The sequence below is a fragment of the Miniopterus schreibersii genome (genome assembly GCF_964146895.1).
Source record: "Miniopterus schreibersii genome assembly, chromosome: 17".
NCBI classification, from domain to species: domain Eukaryota; kingdom Metazoa; phylum Chordata; class Mammalia; order Chiroptera; family Miniopteridae; genus Miniopterus; species Miniopterus schreibersii.
Genome location: NC_138117.1, coordinates 31,731,498 through 31,747,203, shown reverse-complemented (window position 1 = coordinate 31,747,203; position 15,706 = coordinate 31,731,498).

Genomic DNA, 15,706 nt, shown 5'->3' with positions numbered 1-15,706 from the left:
ACCTACCTCCATGGAATCAAGACATATACTAGTCTCAGTTGCGGAAGGGCAAACCCTTAAGTATTTCTGCAGTTTCTGGTCTGGTAAATGTGTTGTGCAGTTTATTTTTCAAAAAGTGACACATAAAACACTTAATTCAATTTAACAACAAGGTTTGGCTTCTAGGCAGCTTTCTCGTGTGTGACTTCAACAGGTTTTCTTGGGTCAACCATGGGCATTTGTAAAAAGTATCGCATGAGTTAATGATGGTTGTGCAGAGAAAATTAAGTGTTACCTTGCTATTTTTGCTGCTATATCCTCTTGGTGCAAATCCCAGCGGAAGACCTCCTTCTCCACGAACAATTCCTAGCAGAATACCCTTCCATTCTGTGATACCAGAGCTAGAACTTAAAACATATGAGGAGAGAAAAGCACACAGGGCTTTCTGTTCTTTATTACCTCTGTGGAGTGGTTACACACTTCTTTTCTCAAAGCCATAAAGCTTTTGCAGCAGTGAAATCCTTCCTGCCAGGCTGCCCGGGAACAGCCAAACCTTAGCAGCTACAAAGTCAACCCTGCGTGGAAGGAGATGGTACCCTTAAGATACTTTGGGCCAAGTGTTTGTTCACCTTAGTAGCCTGTTGCCCCAGATTATCAGGAAGAAGATCTTGGCTTAGTCCTGTCTGTCCTGTATGTCAGATCTGGTTGAGTGGAGACACATGTGGGGGTGCTTGGTTAATGACACCTTGGGAGCAAAACTGGGAAGAGGGACAAATTTGCTTTGAAAGCCAGTTCTGTTTTAATCTGACCTCTTCCCAAAATTAAATTTTAATTACACAGCAAAACACTAATACATTCTCTTTCTAAAAATGGAATGATATGAGTCTGAGTTTCCCTTGACCACTCTTCCCAAGCATAACCCGTTCCCCGAAGTCACACTGAGGATCCTTCTAGAACATTTTCTGTGCATTTACAAACATGTATACGCATGCGTAGGGGTTAAGGGACACGGGCGTTTGCTGTACAAAAAGGTATCTCCTACTGTGTTTTGTTCAGTCATTTGTTCTTTTCAATGAACTGTATATCCTGGAGATCTTTTACCATGTACCATCCTTTTTAGCTGCTGTGTATATGCCTTGGTGTGGTGAACACATACTAGTTGACATTGCCCTTCTGCCTTTGATGAGCAAGGATGTTGTTTGCCAGTCCCTTTTACTGTCACACCTCCTGGAGTTGGCCAGTTCCTTCTAACTCTTGGGATCCTGAGGTCCACGCATTGTCCCTGTGATGTGAGAAGGACTCACTGAGCCCACTCACTGGGTCACCTGCTGTCATGTAAAATTTTCCTTCCACCCACTGGGTTAAACCAACTTATTCTGGGGTCTTCCCCCATCTCTGAGCATGGGACGGTCCCCTGTTACCTGCCACAGTGGTTCTCAGAATTTATTAAACATAAAAATTACCTGAGGCACTTATTAAAAATGCAGGTGCCCAGGACTTAGTTCCAGACAGCCTGCTGCAAGAGTTCTAGGTGAGGCTCAGAAACCTGCATTTCTTTTTTTATTTATTGATTTTAGAGAGAGAGAGAGAGGAAGGGAGAAAGAGAGGGAGAAAGAGAGAGAGAAAAGTCAGTTTCTTATTCCACTTATTTATGGATTTATTGGTTAGTTCTTGGATGTGCCCTGATCGGGGATTGAACCTGAATCTTTGGCATATCGGGATGACGCTCTAACCAACTGAGCTACCTGCCAGGGCGGAACCTGCATTTCAACACATATGTTGGGTGATTCTGTTGTGAGAGGCAACTACATCTTGAGAGATAATGACCTGATTACAAATTTCTTAGCACTTTTCCACCCTGCCTAGCCAGGTCCAACTTATCACCCTCCTCTGTTCACAGGTCACACTCCTCTCTCTGGTTCGTAAACACACTTATGCTTCTGAACTTTGCTTATTTTATTTCCTCTGTTGGATTCCCTTTCCCTTTTCCCCTGCTAGCCCCCAATTACACCTGGCAAATTTCTACCCATTGCTCAAGGCCCAGTGGAAACCTCACTTTCTCTAGAGTCTTCCTTCACTCTCTCCCAGCCCTTCCCCGCCACTTGGTCCTTTATTCTATTACTGATAAAATGTGTGCCTGTGCACATGCGCACACACACATTTTTATGTCCAGTTATACAGGGTCCCCCATATGGCTGGTATTCAAGGCTCAGTACCGCATAAGCGGGGCGGGGGTTAGCATTCACATAGATAGTTATTGCATACTTATGTTGAAAAATTTCTGGCAGATAACAGGAAAGGGTCTTGAGAAAATGGTAGCTTTTTCAAAATGGCACAATGCACCAGTTGGTTATATAGGATCTATTTTCTCCATAGATTTTGAGTCGTTTAGGGGAAGCATTAGCCTGGCACAAGGATCTGTGATTCACCAAACTATTAGCACAGCCATCGTCACTCAACCAGCATCGACTGAACACTTGCTATGAGTTAGATACTTTCTAGGACTCCTCTGTTTCAATTTGTTGAGGCTGTTTAACTCTCACAATGACGGGAGGAGATGGCAGCAATTATCATTCCATTTAGAGGTGACAAGACTGACGCACAGGGAGGTTAGGTGACTTGTCTGAGATCACACAGCTGGGATTGGGCCCAGGAAGCCTAACTCTTAGCTTAAGCTCTTGACTTTCCAAGTTGTTAATTTAAATTACTGTGTTCTGATATGGCTTAATTTATTTACTTTTCTAAGGTAATAATTTTAGGAACTACATTGTGTTTGTATCCTTAGGCATTGTGGGGAAAAAAGATAAGCTAGTAACAGATATGTGTGTAACCTTTCACACAATTACAAGGCATATTTACATATATTGATAATAATAGTTTTCATTAAAAAATTAGTTTCCATTTTATAATACAAATTTAGTTTCCACTTTATTCTTTTTAATTTGTATTAATTGATTAATTTTATTGATTCATTTTAATGATAAAAATTTAGTTCTATTTGTTCTTTTTATTTTTTAATTATTATTTTTTAAAGCTAAGTTTTTAAAAATTATGTTTTTTGTTGTTGAAAAAGGACATTTTTTTTTCATTGATTTCTAGAGAGAGTGGAAGGGAGGGAGGGGGAGAGAGAGAGAGAAACATCAATTAGGTGCCTCCTGCATGCCCCCTTCTGGGGATAGAGCCCACAACCTGAGAATGTGCCCTGCCCAGGAATTAACTCTGAAACCTTCTGGTGCACGGGATGACTGTTCAACCAACTGAGCCACACTGCCAGGCCATTTTATTCTTTTAATTCAGTTCCTCTTATATGCAAGGCGTCTCTCCAGGAGATTTTTTTATATGCATTCATTTTTCCATTTAAAAATCACAATTACATGAAAAAATAGATACTATTAGTTCCACTGAACAGTGAGGAAAACTGAGGCTCAATGAGGCTGAGTGACTTGCTTAAGGCCCCACCACTAAGTGACTCCAGGATGGCCCAACTCACCACCGCTTGACTTGCAATAACCCATTTTATAGAGGACACAGAAGGTCAGAGTGGTGGAGAGCATAATCCTTACTGCGTGACGCAAGAGCTCATCTGCTTTTGCTCTATGGCGTCTTGGCCCTTAGATTAGCTTAATATTGGAACCAAAATCCTCTAGTTGATGGTTTTTGTTTTTGATTTTTTTTTTTAACTATGAGTTTGTGGTAAAACTTAATGATAAAACCACCTCTCGTAAGTGTGGAGTCTGGAGCCAGAGAGTTTCAGCTACTTGCCCAGCATATATCTAGACAATGGCTGAGCAGGGACTTGAACCCAGAAACTCTGACTTCAGGCGCATCATCAACAGCTTATGACTGCAGAGGCTCCCATTGCCCGGAGCCTCACTACAGGGCCACTGAAGGTGCTAAAAGCTGAGACATGCTGCTGTTCATCTGGCTAGAAGGCCAACAGCGCCAGCTGGCTGGGGCTCATCGGGACAACCAGAACCTTCTGGTGGGTGCAGATCTGAGTTGTGTGTGGCCGAGCTCTTTGGCACCCACAGAGGGGAAGCCACATATTGTCTGTGCTCGTGGATTCTGGCCGGAGGCTGATTCACTGACACTTGCTCTCAGGTGCTCTTCAGCTCATGAGAGGCTGATACATGCTGTGACAGGTGTAGCTCCCACAGCTGCTCAGCCAGCCAGGCCATGTCCCTGCGGGAGCCTCAGCTCACCACTCACTGTGCCTCTTACTGACCAGTGGGCTGCTGGGCCAGGGCTTCGGGACTATTTTAAGAGATGCCTGTGTGATGCATTGAAGGTTGGGTGAGGCTGGTTTTCAGGGGATTGTGTGCGTAGAGAAAGGTTCCCAGGCTGGAGTTAGTGGGAGTTCCAGCTTTCAAATCCAGAGCCCAGGTCATTTTGTTCGTATCCCAGCACCCAAGTTACCACCAACTTCCAAACTAGGCATTTCTGAGCCCTTCCCTTTATGGAGCAGGGAGCAGGGGCTCAGAGGGTCAGTGAGGAGCTCATACTTGAGGCCAGACTGCAGTTCCTAGTCTTAGGCCTGCAGGCCCTACTCTCTGCCCTGTGGTGTGCTGCTCTTCAGGCCGGCTTCACATCAGAGTCCAAATGGATTGATTTTTAAATTTGTTGTTTTGTAAGTTTTATTTTATTTAAAACAACAAGCAGTCATGGCCTCACTAGCTAGCTGTGAGTAGACACCTGCTCTGCCAGCCCTCACCTGTGATCCGGCCATCGCGTCAGGTTGAAGCGAATGTTCTGCAGCAAAGCGGAGGAGCTGGAGGCAGGTGTGGTGGGAGGCAGGTGCGACTACAGCCCAGTGTTCACTGTGGGTTCAAGTGATGAAAGAGGCCTTACGACCCTGGGGTGTGCGGTCAGCAGGGGGTGTGATTCAGAGGTTAGTTCGCTTTTCCCACCCAGGGAGCTTTTCATTTTAAACCTATTTACCTGACACAGCCCCATGTCTGTCTGTTCACCGTGTGCCTGCTGTGCTTCAGTGAGCCTGTCCTGTAACCCAGGGTCTCAGTGTCTCGCTGCCACAGAGGGCCCACGGTCGCCTCCCTGGGACAAGTGGGTTTGGGGGCAGTTTCTACCCAGGGTGTGGGCGCTTCAGAGGGTGAAATGTGCCCAAGTATCTGTAGCTCATGTGACCCAGACATAACATATTTGAAACAGAGGAGAGCTTGGACAATAATCATGATGATACAGCAAGAATACTGCTGTAGCACTTGTTCCCGACATCTTATGGGGGCTGTCACCTTGCAAGTGGATGTCTGTAGATATGTCTTATCTCCAGGTGGCAGACATTGCTGGTGGCCTATCAGCCTCCCGTTCACCCTGTGGCAGATTGCATTTTCCAACATAAGTCGCAACAACAATCCCACTCCCATATATTCTCCCAGAACCTTGCCATGGAGCCATCAAGATGGGAATTTATGTTCCCTCCCTTCAACCTGGGTGGGCCTTTGTGACTTGCTGTGCAAAGAGAATGTCACAGAAGGGAGCCCGAGTTAGAAAAGGCTATGCAGCACCCCTCTGATTCTTCTCTTGGGATCTAGCCTTCAGAGCCCTGAGACAACCTGTAAGAAATGCAGGAAGTTGGAAGCCACCTTCTGTGATGGAGAGGTCATGTGAAGACCACACAGAGACGGAGACACAGAGGCGACCCCAATGACCTTCAAGCAGCCCCTCCCCCAGCTGATGGTACCTGGATTAGAGGGGAGTTGCCCCTGCTGAGTCTCACTCTACCCCCTGGTTTGTAAGCCAGGCCACTGAGATTTGGGCGGTGTGCCGCGCTCATAAGTAACCAGAAAGTTACTTTTCCTCCTTCCTAACACAATTTCACTTTTGTTCAGCTCTCCTGCCCTTTCCCACCAGCACGAAAGCCTGGCCTAGAGGAAGCTGCCCCACCCCTGTTCCAGGGGTGGCTCTATTTGGTCTAAGGGTATTCCTGTCCACTTGCCAGTGATTGTTTCAGGATTCAATTCAGGCCCAGATACAAGGGGAAAGGTTTGTTGGGGACGTCTTTGTATGTTCTTCTCTCTTCTGGGAAAACTTCTGGAAGCCACTTTTCCCTTCTCTCTTTAAATTTTTGTCACATGTAGACATGAGTTCCAGAACCACCGCACCTACATCATTACCAGCCTGAGATAAGTCTCCCTCATGGAGTAGATGGGGGCCAAGACGATGGCAGAAGAATGGAGCCAGAGCCACTAGATCACACGATTCCTGAAACCCACCCACAACAGGACTTCTCATCATATGGATGCATCATCAGGGTTAGCTTTTGCTGTGAGTCATGCAGACCTAAAATAACAATGACTTAAATAGAATTAAAATAAAAAATGCTTGATTCTTCTTCATGTAAAAGTCTGTAAGAATTCAGGTCAGGGCTGGTGTGCTGACCACATTTGGTGACGTCCACAGAGACCCAGGATTCTCCCTGATCACCATTCCACTGTCTCTAGGATGTGGCCCTCATCTAAGGTCCCTGATAATGGCACCTGTGTGCTAGGCAGCTGGAGGGGGAATGCCTGAGGAAGGCAAGGTGTATGTACCACCTGTCTCTTCGGGAAGAGCCTAGAAGCTTCCAAATACATGTTGGCTAAAGCTTAGTGTGAGGGAGGCTGCACAGTAGTTTGTATTCAGGGTGGCCAGATGCCACCAGGTCATAATAAGGGTGGTGTTACTATGGGATATTAAGGGACAGTTCAGTCTCTGACACAGTGAGGCAGTAAACTTCTTTACCATTTAAAGTGTGTTTATACTGAGTTTTCTGTTAACTTATAGCCAAAGAGGTCATGACTGATGGACCCCCTTTCTAGTGTAGAATAAGTAATGTTCTTCTTCTCTAGTCTGTTTACCCAGAAATTGAAGTCCTGGAGACCTTGAATTAACAGACAGTAAGAGCAATTGTGTCTGTTTCCCCTTTCTTGTATTATGAGATGATGTAATAGCACGTGGATAGTCTAAGTCAGGGGTGGAAATACCTTTTGCATTAAATGCCAACCTCTCATCACACTAACCCTTCGGGGAGGCAGCACCTATATTCTGTATTGTGTGCGTGTGCTGTTATCACCCGGCACCGGTCACAATGCCTGGCTCAGCGAATATCGAATAAATGAATGACTAGATGAGTTCTAGATGCATGTGGATTGCCTGAGGAGTTTTGTCGAAGAGGATTCCAGTGCTGCTTCTTGGCTGAGCCACGATCAGTGACTGATCTGTGTTGTGAGCTCAGGGCAGGGACCCAGGCTGTCTGCATGGCTAGTGATCCATGAAGAAATGGCTCAGATGATTCTTCATAGCAAGGATCTGTTTCAAGCTTATGCATTTCATGCATATTTACATTTCAATAAAAAAATTTCTTCCCATAAAATGACATTTTTTCCATATAAGAAACCTGCTGTGGTGACTTGCCTGTGGTAGGCATGGATTCCATTTTTTGTGTCAGTCGTGTTTTCCAAACACAGTGTTCTGCACTCAGTGTGCGATCAACCCACTGCCCAGTGATCGATGTGTCTTAATTAGTATTTCCACATATGCCCCGATCAGTCCTGTGCCCCAGTCCTGCTTGTTCATTCTTTCTTCTGCCTCTCCTTTACCTGCAGATGCAAATGACGCGGGCATTTTAAGTGCAGGAACACTGAGCCTGTTTAAATGGGGTGGGCGTTTAAGGCGTCAGGGCCCCGAGGCAGAGCTCAGAGCTGACTGATGGCTGTCTGCTGCCTCAGCCTGGGCCCGGCTCTTGACAACCGCACTGGAACAGAAACTGTTAGAAGAGCCTCCTGTGCTCACTTCCAGATTGTTCTTAGGCTCAGCTGTGGCTCTTCAACGTCTGAACACTAGGGTACATCCTGCCTCTCCAACCTGACAGTGGCAATCCAGGCAAGTTCCAGATCCTCTCTTTTGTCTCTGGATGACACCCTACAGCTCCCCCTTCAATCAGGAATTTGGTTTCTCCTCTCTCTCTCCCTCTCCCTCTCTCTCTCTCTCTCTCTCTCTCTCTCTCTCCTATAGTCTATTATATATTAGATCTGCAGGCCTCATTCGTCTTACAGCTCCAGGCTGGTTCCCTTTCACCAACCTCTCCCTAGTCCCCCCTAAGAAGGATCTAGTTCCTTATCCCAGTTTTAGTTGTGAACTGGGTGAGTTTTAACTGCATGCATGTCCCACATGTCCTCTGAAGTGAGCCAGTCTCCAGGTTGGACCCTGACACGGATTCTGACATAGTACCTGAGAGGCAGAGGTCAGGAGTGGGGAGCAGAGTCGTCAGCCAAAATATTCATGGACTGAAGAGCAATAACAGGTCTGACACCTGGGGCTCCTCTCAGGTGGGAAAGGGCTGTGGGCCTGGGAGCTGCGCAGAGGCTTTATTTCTGCCGGCAGCCAATGGAATTGTTCTTTTAAACAATGGACCCAGCTTTCCAAACAACAGACAGGTTTCTTTTTGTTTGTTTATTTCTTTTTTTTTCCTCCTTCCTTGTTTCCTTCCCCTCTATTTATTGAACATTTGGCTTTACCTGCAAGGTTTTTCTCTTTCTCACATTTTCTTATTCCTGGTTACAGCCTTCCCTTTCCACTTAAAGACCCGCCACCATTTCTGGCCATGCTGGTTTAAGGGAGAGGAGTCCTTTCGTTTTTGCTGGTCTGGGGAGCGCTTTATCTCTTCTTGAATTCCTTGCTGGAGAAATTATTCTAGGCTGCAGGGTCCTTTCTCTCAGCATTTTAAAGGGGTCCTGCCACCCCCTTCTGGCCCATAAAGCTGCTGCTGAGGAATCAGCAGGGAGCCTTACGGGGTTTCCTTTGAATGTAACTTGTTTTTCTCTTGCCTCCTTCAAGACCGTCTCTTTATCTTTTGCCATTTTAACCACAATATGTCCTGCGGTGGGTGTTCTTTGGGTTCATCTTGTTTGGACTCTGTGCTTCCTGGACCCGAATGTCTGTTTCCTTTCCCAGGTTGGGAACGTTTTCAGCCATTATTTCTTTAAATAAAGTTTTTGTTTCTTTTCCACTCTCTTCTCCTGGGATCCCTGTAATCCAAATGCTAGCGTGCTGGATGTTATCCCAGCGGTCCCTTAAATGACCCTGTATTTTTGTAATCCCTTTTCCTTTCTGCTGCTCTGATGGGTTGATTTCCACCCGTCTGTCTCCGGGTCTTTGCTCCATTTGGTGTTAGCTGATCTGCTGTTGATTCCTTCTAATGTGTTCCTTATTTCGCTTATTGTGTTCTTCAGGTCTGCTTGGTTCTTTCTCATACTTTCTGACTCCTTGCTGAAGTTTTCCCAAAGTTTCTCTATTCCACCCTCGGGTTTGGGGAGCCCCCTTTGAATTCTTTAGTAGGCAAGTTATTATTGCCTTTTCCTTAGGGTTCTTGTTTGTCTTTTCCTGGGGATTCTTCTAGTTCCCTCATTTGAGAGATATTCTTCTGTCTTTTCACTTTGTTTGACATTCTGTTTATTTGAATCAGACAAAACAGCTGTCCTTCCAGTCCCAGGAAAGCGGTCTTGTATAGAAGCAGGCTCCGTGGAGACCGCGTGCCCGGTGGTGTTGGCGGCCGGTAGAAGCCAGGCGGGGATGTAGGCCGCGGGGGGATTGGCCCACTTGCTGGGGCCAGAGTGGGCTCAGGCAACGTGTCTGGGAACACACTGCAGTGACCCCGCAGGCAGGCCCAAGCACCTGGACAGAGCCAGCCCGCCCTGTGGAGGTGGAGGGGCCCTAGCAATGGTGCTCACCAGCTCCACGGAGAGGACAGTCCCCGCAGTCCCCACCCTTCTCTCCCGTCTCTCCCCTTCTCTCTCCAGTCATCCCTGTGGAAGCGAGCCCTGTGCTGGCTCTAAGTGCCAAGTGGTTGCGGGAAGGTGCTGGGGTCGAGCATGTGTTCAGGGCTGGGGTAGGGCCTGCGGGGGGAGCAGCTGTCAGAGGGGAAGCCAGGTGGGTGTGCAGGTTCCTGTTGCTCCTGCTGCTCTCTTGGTCCAGAGGCCAAGGCTCCAGGCCACATTGCTGTAAACGTAGCACGCAGCACGCAGCACGCAGCACTGTGATCCTGCAGGTGGGCCCAAGCCCCACAGAGCCCCAGCAGAGCCCCGTGGAGGTGGAAGGGACCGTGAACATTGGCCCAGGGAGCTCCCTCCTCTCCATAGCCCTCTCTGCTCAGTCCCTTCCCCTTGTTTGTTGTCAGAAGCTGGTCATTCAGCGCTCAGCTGTCTTGCAGGAGCAATTGCTACCTATATGTGTGTATTTTTAACTTTGTTCAAGGGAGGGGCTAGTTCAGCATCCTCCATTGTTGCCACCGTCTTGTACTCCCCAGACTTGAAATTTTAAGTTCATCTTCAACTCTTATAGCAAGAGGCTTATTCAATCTGTGAAGCCCGGTCCTTTCTTCTCTATGCCCAAAACTTCCTCCCCGGCCTAACACTTGTAACTTTATGAGGAAATACTCCCATTTTACAGCTGTGTAATTCTTCCCAGGCAGACACAGTGTTTGGTGTGGTGTCCTAGGTAATGCTTGGAAGAGTGAAGGCACACTTCAAGGTGAAGGGTGTGGGCATGGGGGTCCTGGGCAGGAAGTCTCATTGGTAGAATGAAGCCAGGTGTGATGTCAGCCACCTGGGAACAGGTGGGCACACTGGTAAAACTGTGGAAATGAGGAAGGAGTTCCACAGACAAAGATGTTCTTGAACTTAGATGTCCAGGTAGTTGCTCCATAGCACCCGTTTTAAAGATGGTTTTAACACCTGGAACAGACTAGAAGGTGAGGGTGTCAGGCCAGAGGTATGTAGGGAGGGCAACTGCTGGGGTGAGTAGTGTTCACAGGAGAGCATAAGGAACAGGGCACACTATAAAAGCATCAGAGACTTGGGTTTTATTAGACAGATTAGTTTTCTGAGCGCTCTTCCTGTGTTTCCACTTTATTCTCTTTTATGACTTAGTAAAGACTTTTACAGGCCTTGGCTTGTGTCCGCAGTGCAAGGGGACAGAGCAGACCTCCCTGGAACCAGCATGGTGGTGGCGGTGGATGGGCTCAAAGGGAAGGTACTGAGTCAGAGCAGCCACAGAGCTTGGGGGCAGTGCGGTCAAGCGACAGAAGGTGGGGCTGCGTGGCCCAGTGCCTGTCCACCACTTGCTGGCTGCATGACCCACGTCAAGTTGCTGGACACCTCTGGGTCTCAGGTTTGTCATCTGTAAAATAATAATAAGGATGGCATCCACTCAATATGCTGGGAAGATTAAATACAGGGTAAAGCAAAAGTAGGTTTACAGTTGTTCACATGGAAAATAATGCCAGAATTAATCCATAATAATACAAGAATAACTGTGTTTCGCATACTCACAGCTGTAAACCTACTTTTGCCACACCCTGTATATTAATATATGTCAAGTGCTAAAAACAGTGCCAAGTACATAACAAATATTATATCTCCCTCTCCTTTTCACCAGGAAACTCCACTTTTGGTACTAAAATTTGGAGGCTCTGCCTTTTATTTTGTGAAGATAAATGACAGTCTTATATTCTTCATGCCCTGAAAAATTTACTAACCTCCTTTTGCTTCTCCGATCAAGATTTTCTAGTCTCTAAACCATACATTGCATCTTATCACCAGACTACTACTCTTCCCCAGAGCCCACCTTCACCATGACCTTGGATTTATTGCCTGTGGAATGCCACCTTTTCCTCTTACCTCCGCTTTGCTCAGGTGGGTCTCATCTACTACCCTGGTCCTATCTCTTTGACTGCATTAAAAATATACCTTTACCCGAACTGTCCTCCGTTTCCAACTATTCACCTTCACACCACCTCCACTCCACAGGTGTTACCCATTCTTCTAGATTAATACAAATATTTCCAGGAAGTGCCTCCACTTTCAACCATTTATGGGTCATCTCCATTAGGTGTTTCACCTATTCCTTGAACTCAACATAGTTACATCTGAGCTCTTTTCCTCCGCTCCTCTCATTCATTTTCTTGTTTTTCCTCTCCTGTTGCTGCTGGGCAGGGGTGAGTTGAGGACACCCAGTCATGACCCAGGAGAAATTAGGAATACTCAATAGAAATACATTGTCATGGACACGTCTCATCCCTTATCTCCAGTACCGATTGGCTATCATGTTGTCTTGGTTCTACATCCGAAATAATTCCATATTCCATCTCTCTCATTAGCTTTTGTCTTGATTATTGAAATAGAGTCCTATTTCTTTGCTTCTAATATCATTCTATTCCCCCCTCCCCACAGCCATTAAAATAATCTTACTAATACACAGATGAAATTGCCCTGGTCTCCTCTTCATATTTTAATGACTTTCTGTTGTGTAAAGCTGAAGTCCCTTTCCATTTGCCATCCAGTCTCTGCCTATCTACTATTCTCATCTCCCCCACTGCTCAGCGTCTACTCTGAGCTTCAGCCACGAATGAGCAGCCGTCCCATTTCCTGACTCTGTGCCTTTGCACGCTCAGTTCCTTCTACCTGGAAGACTGTTCACTCATGAGTCTACTTGGAAAACACCTTCATCTATCTATAAGGTGTTCAATCTTCAAAGTAATAACAAAAATGTATATATATGTCCCTCATGGGGGGCATTGTGGGTTTCTCGTGATACTCTGTATGTTATGGGTGGTCCATCGATCTTCATTGAGTACATTGATCGAATCAGTCACAGTCTTTACCGCGAGAGTGTGAAGCCTTCAAGGGCGGGCACAGGCCTTCTACACACTCCAGCATCTCATTCATGGCTGGAGCTTAGGAAGCGGTCGGCGAATACCCACCATCTCTGCTGAGCTCCGCCACACAGAAGTAGAGTCTGTTTTATGTTATTGTTAACAAATGTTTTATGACTTTATGCCATGCTCTCATAATTAGATTCGCGTTCCTTTAGGGTAAGGCTGCTATTTTACACATCGCCATCCGCACAGCGACTCCCACAGTGCAGTTTAATGAGTGCCCGCTGATCGAATGACCAGGCAGCCAAGCCTGGGTGATTTCCTTCCAGATTTTACGGCTTTTTATTTCCTGGAACAGTCTCTGGGCTCGCCCATTAATGGTTCCTGGTGAAGATGTTGCTGAGGCCTCTGGGAACCACCTTCTTTCTATGGCCCCGACGTGCTCTGCCAGGAATAACATCTCTAGGTGTCTCAGATGACACACTCTTGAAAGCACCTGGCCGCTGGCGTTTGCCAGGACACGGCAGTGCTCCAGGGCCTGTTCCCTCGGCTGACAGTGCGTCGAGTGAGTCCTGGGCAGCCTGTCAAACTTGGGAGGCCGCTTTCAGTTCTGCCCCAACCTGCAGAGCACCAGCTCCTCCACGCTTCCTTACTCACCAAGCAAAATGATCCTTGCCTCTGGCCTATACTGATGAACTGTGAGGACGGGCCATTCACTCTGAAGGCCGCAGCAGTTGACAGTGCTGGAACAGCAGGGCAACTCCTCACCTGACGCTAGCACCTGCTGTAACCTGTGGCTGAGGGTGAAAGTGAGAAATGATTAGGAAGTGGAGATTGGTTTCATTAGATGAAGATAATAACAGAACTGTGGCTACGAACCACTTATTCCTTTTTTTCTTTTGTTTTAATACATTTTTATCCAATTACAGAATTTGTCATCATCGAGGGTTGTGTAGTTAATTAGTAATGTCAAAGGAATGGATGGCATTTCATGTCCAAGTCTTTTATTTCTTTTTTTAAAAATTTATCTTTATTTTTGGAAGTATTACAGATGTTCCCCTTTTCCCCTCATTGATCCCCTCCACCTCGCATCCCCCCCACCCCCAGGCCTTCCCCATACCAATGTCTGTGTCCATAACTTATGCATATATGCATATTAGTTCTTTGCTTAAACTCTCCCCACCTCCTCCCCCACCCCGCCTTCCCTCTGAGATCCCTCAGTCTGTTCCATGCTTCTGTGTCTCTGGATCTATTTTGTTCCTCAGTCTACATTGTTTATTATATTCCACATATGAGGGAGATCATGTGGTACTTGTCTTTCTCTGACTGGCTTATTTCACTGAGCATAATAGTTTCCAGTTCCATCCATGCCCTCTCAAAGGGTAAGATAACAGATGAGCGGACAGTGGTGCCTCCAGGGCAAAACCACTGCCGATAGACCATGATCAAAGAGATGTCCTCTCATGTGATCAGACACTGCCCCCTGGTGGTCCAAAAAGATGACTATATGGTTTTTGGCTGAGCAAATAGGATGAAAATGCAGGAGGAGGGAGCTGGACAGGGAGGGGATATTGGGAGTTCTGCTGTTAAATTGAGGTGCTTGTTGTACATGGGAAGCTTTTGTGTGCTAGAGTTTTCCTTTTTACCTTTCTGGTCTCTTACCCGTAAAAATAATGCCTGTGACTCTAGTTACCACCAAAGTAAGCCAATGAAGAAAGGCATTGCCTTTTAGTACCTGAGGTAAATAGTTCAGTTGGAAAGATCAGGCCTTCCTCCCAATATCATGGTTTCATTGGTTTCTTTGGCATTCGGGACTCAAATGAATTGGAAATTTGTAACCACTTGAAAGCCTGAAACCTTCCATTTCAGACTGAGGGTGAGGCGGCTGGTGGGAGACCAGTGTGATGGTAGAAAGAGTTTCAGTTTGTTAATGTTTATTAATGACAAACAACTCCAGAATTCAAGGGCTTATCTGAAAAGAGCTGCTCTCACTCAGGCTGTGCTCTGTTTCCTCTCTGTTTCGGGGCATAGAGGGAACACAGGCCTGGTGAGTGGCGGGTTCCCCCTTCAGCTGCCACCGGGAGCCATACACCCATGTCACATTTCCCTGAGCAAAGCCCAGAGCCCGCTGTGACTCATGCTGGGTGTGGACAGCAGAAGCAGAAAATAAACCTTTGTGATTTTTTCCACCGAGGTTTTGTGGGTTTCAACACAGCCCGACCCGGGCTCTCCTGGCTGCTATGGTAGCGAGGACCCTCCCAGACAGAGCACAGCGCACGTGGAGGCCAGAAAGTTCCTGTGGGAGTGAAGAGTGTGGTGCCCAAGGAGAGCAATGGTTTTGTGGGAAGAGAGGAATGATGGGGCTCTTTGATGTCATGTAGAGGAGTGGGGATCTTATCCTGCTGCTGAAGGACAGAAGAGTCTTGGTCGCAGGGGAGAGGAGGCTGCAGATTTGAGTGAGGGGACTTCTTAGTGGTTGTCGTTAAGAGCTGAACAGGACCCAGGCTAGGGCAGGGGTTATGGGAGCAGAGAAGCAGCAGGGGATGAGGGGGGCTGGGGGACAAAAGGATGCTACTTGATCCACTGGAGCGCTCCAGGATGACTGAGGTTATTTGGGGAGGACCTTGGGAATCTTAGTTTGGCTCTGGGCTCTGTGTTTGCCTTGGCAATTTTTCAGCAAACTGCCCTATTAGAAGTCAAGGATGATTGTCTTGTCTCCAGCTGGGAACACAACTGATGATCGATTATTTGGTTGCCAAAGCCAGGGGTGTCATGTGAGCCCCTCCTTCTCTCCCTGAGCGGGAGGGGTGGGAGGGTGGCCATCAGTACATGTTTACCTTTGTCGCCTCCTCTGAGGGTGGTCACGGCTGGTGCCCACCTCCAGAGAGGAGAACGTGTCTGCCAGCACCGGTCGTTCCATACAGTTTCGAGTGTGGAAGAGAGAGGAAAGGCAGGTGGGTCTTCAAGCCAGCTGGGTTCTGTGAATTTTCTTCACAGACCATGTCATAGTCAGGGACACATTTAAACACAGTCTTGAGGATACCAAGACACTCTAGAAATAGCTGCAAGCGGAGCTAG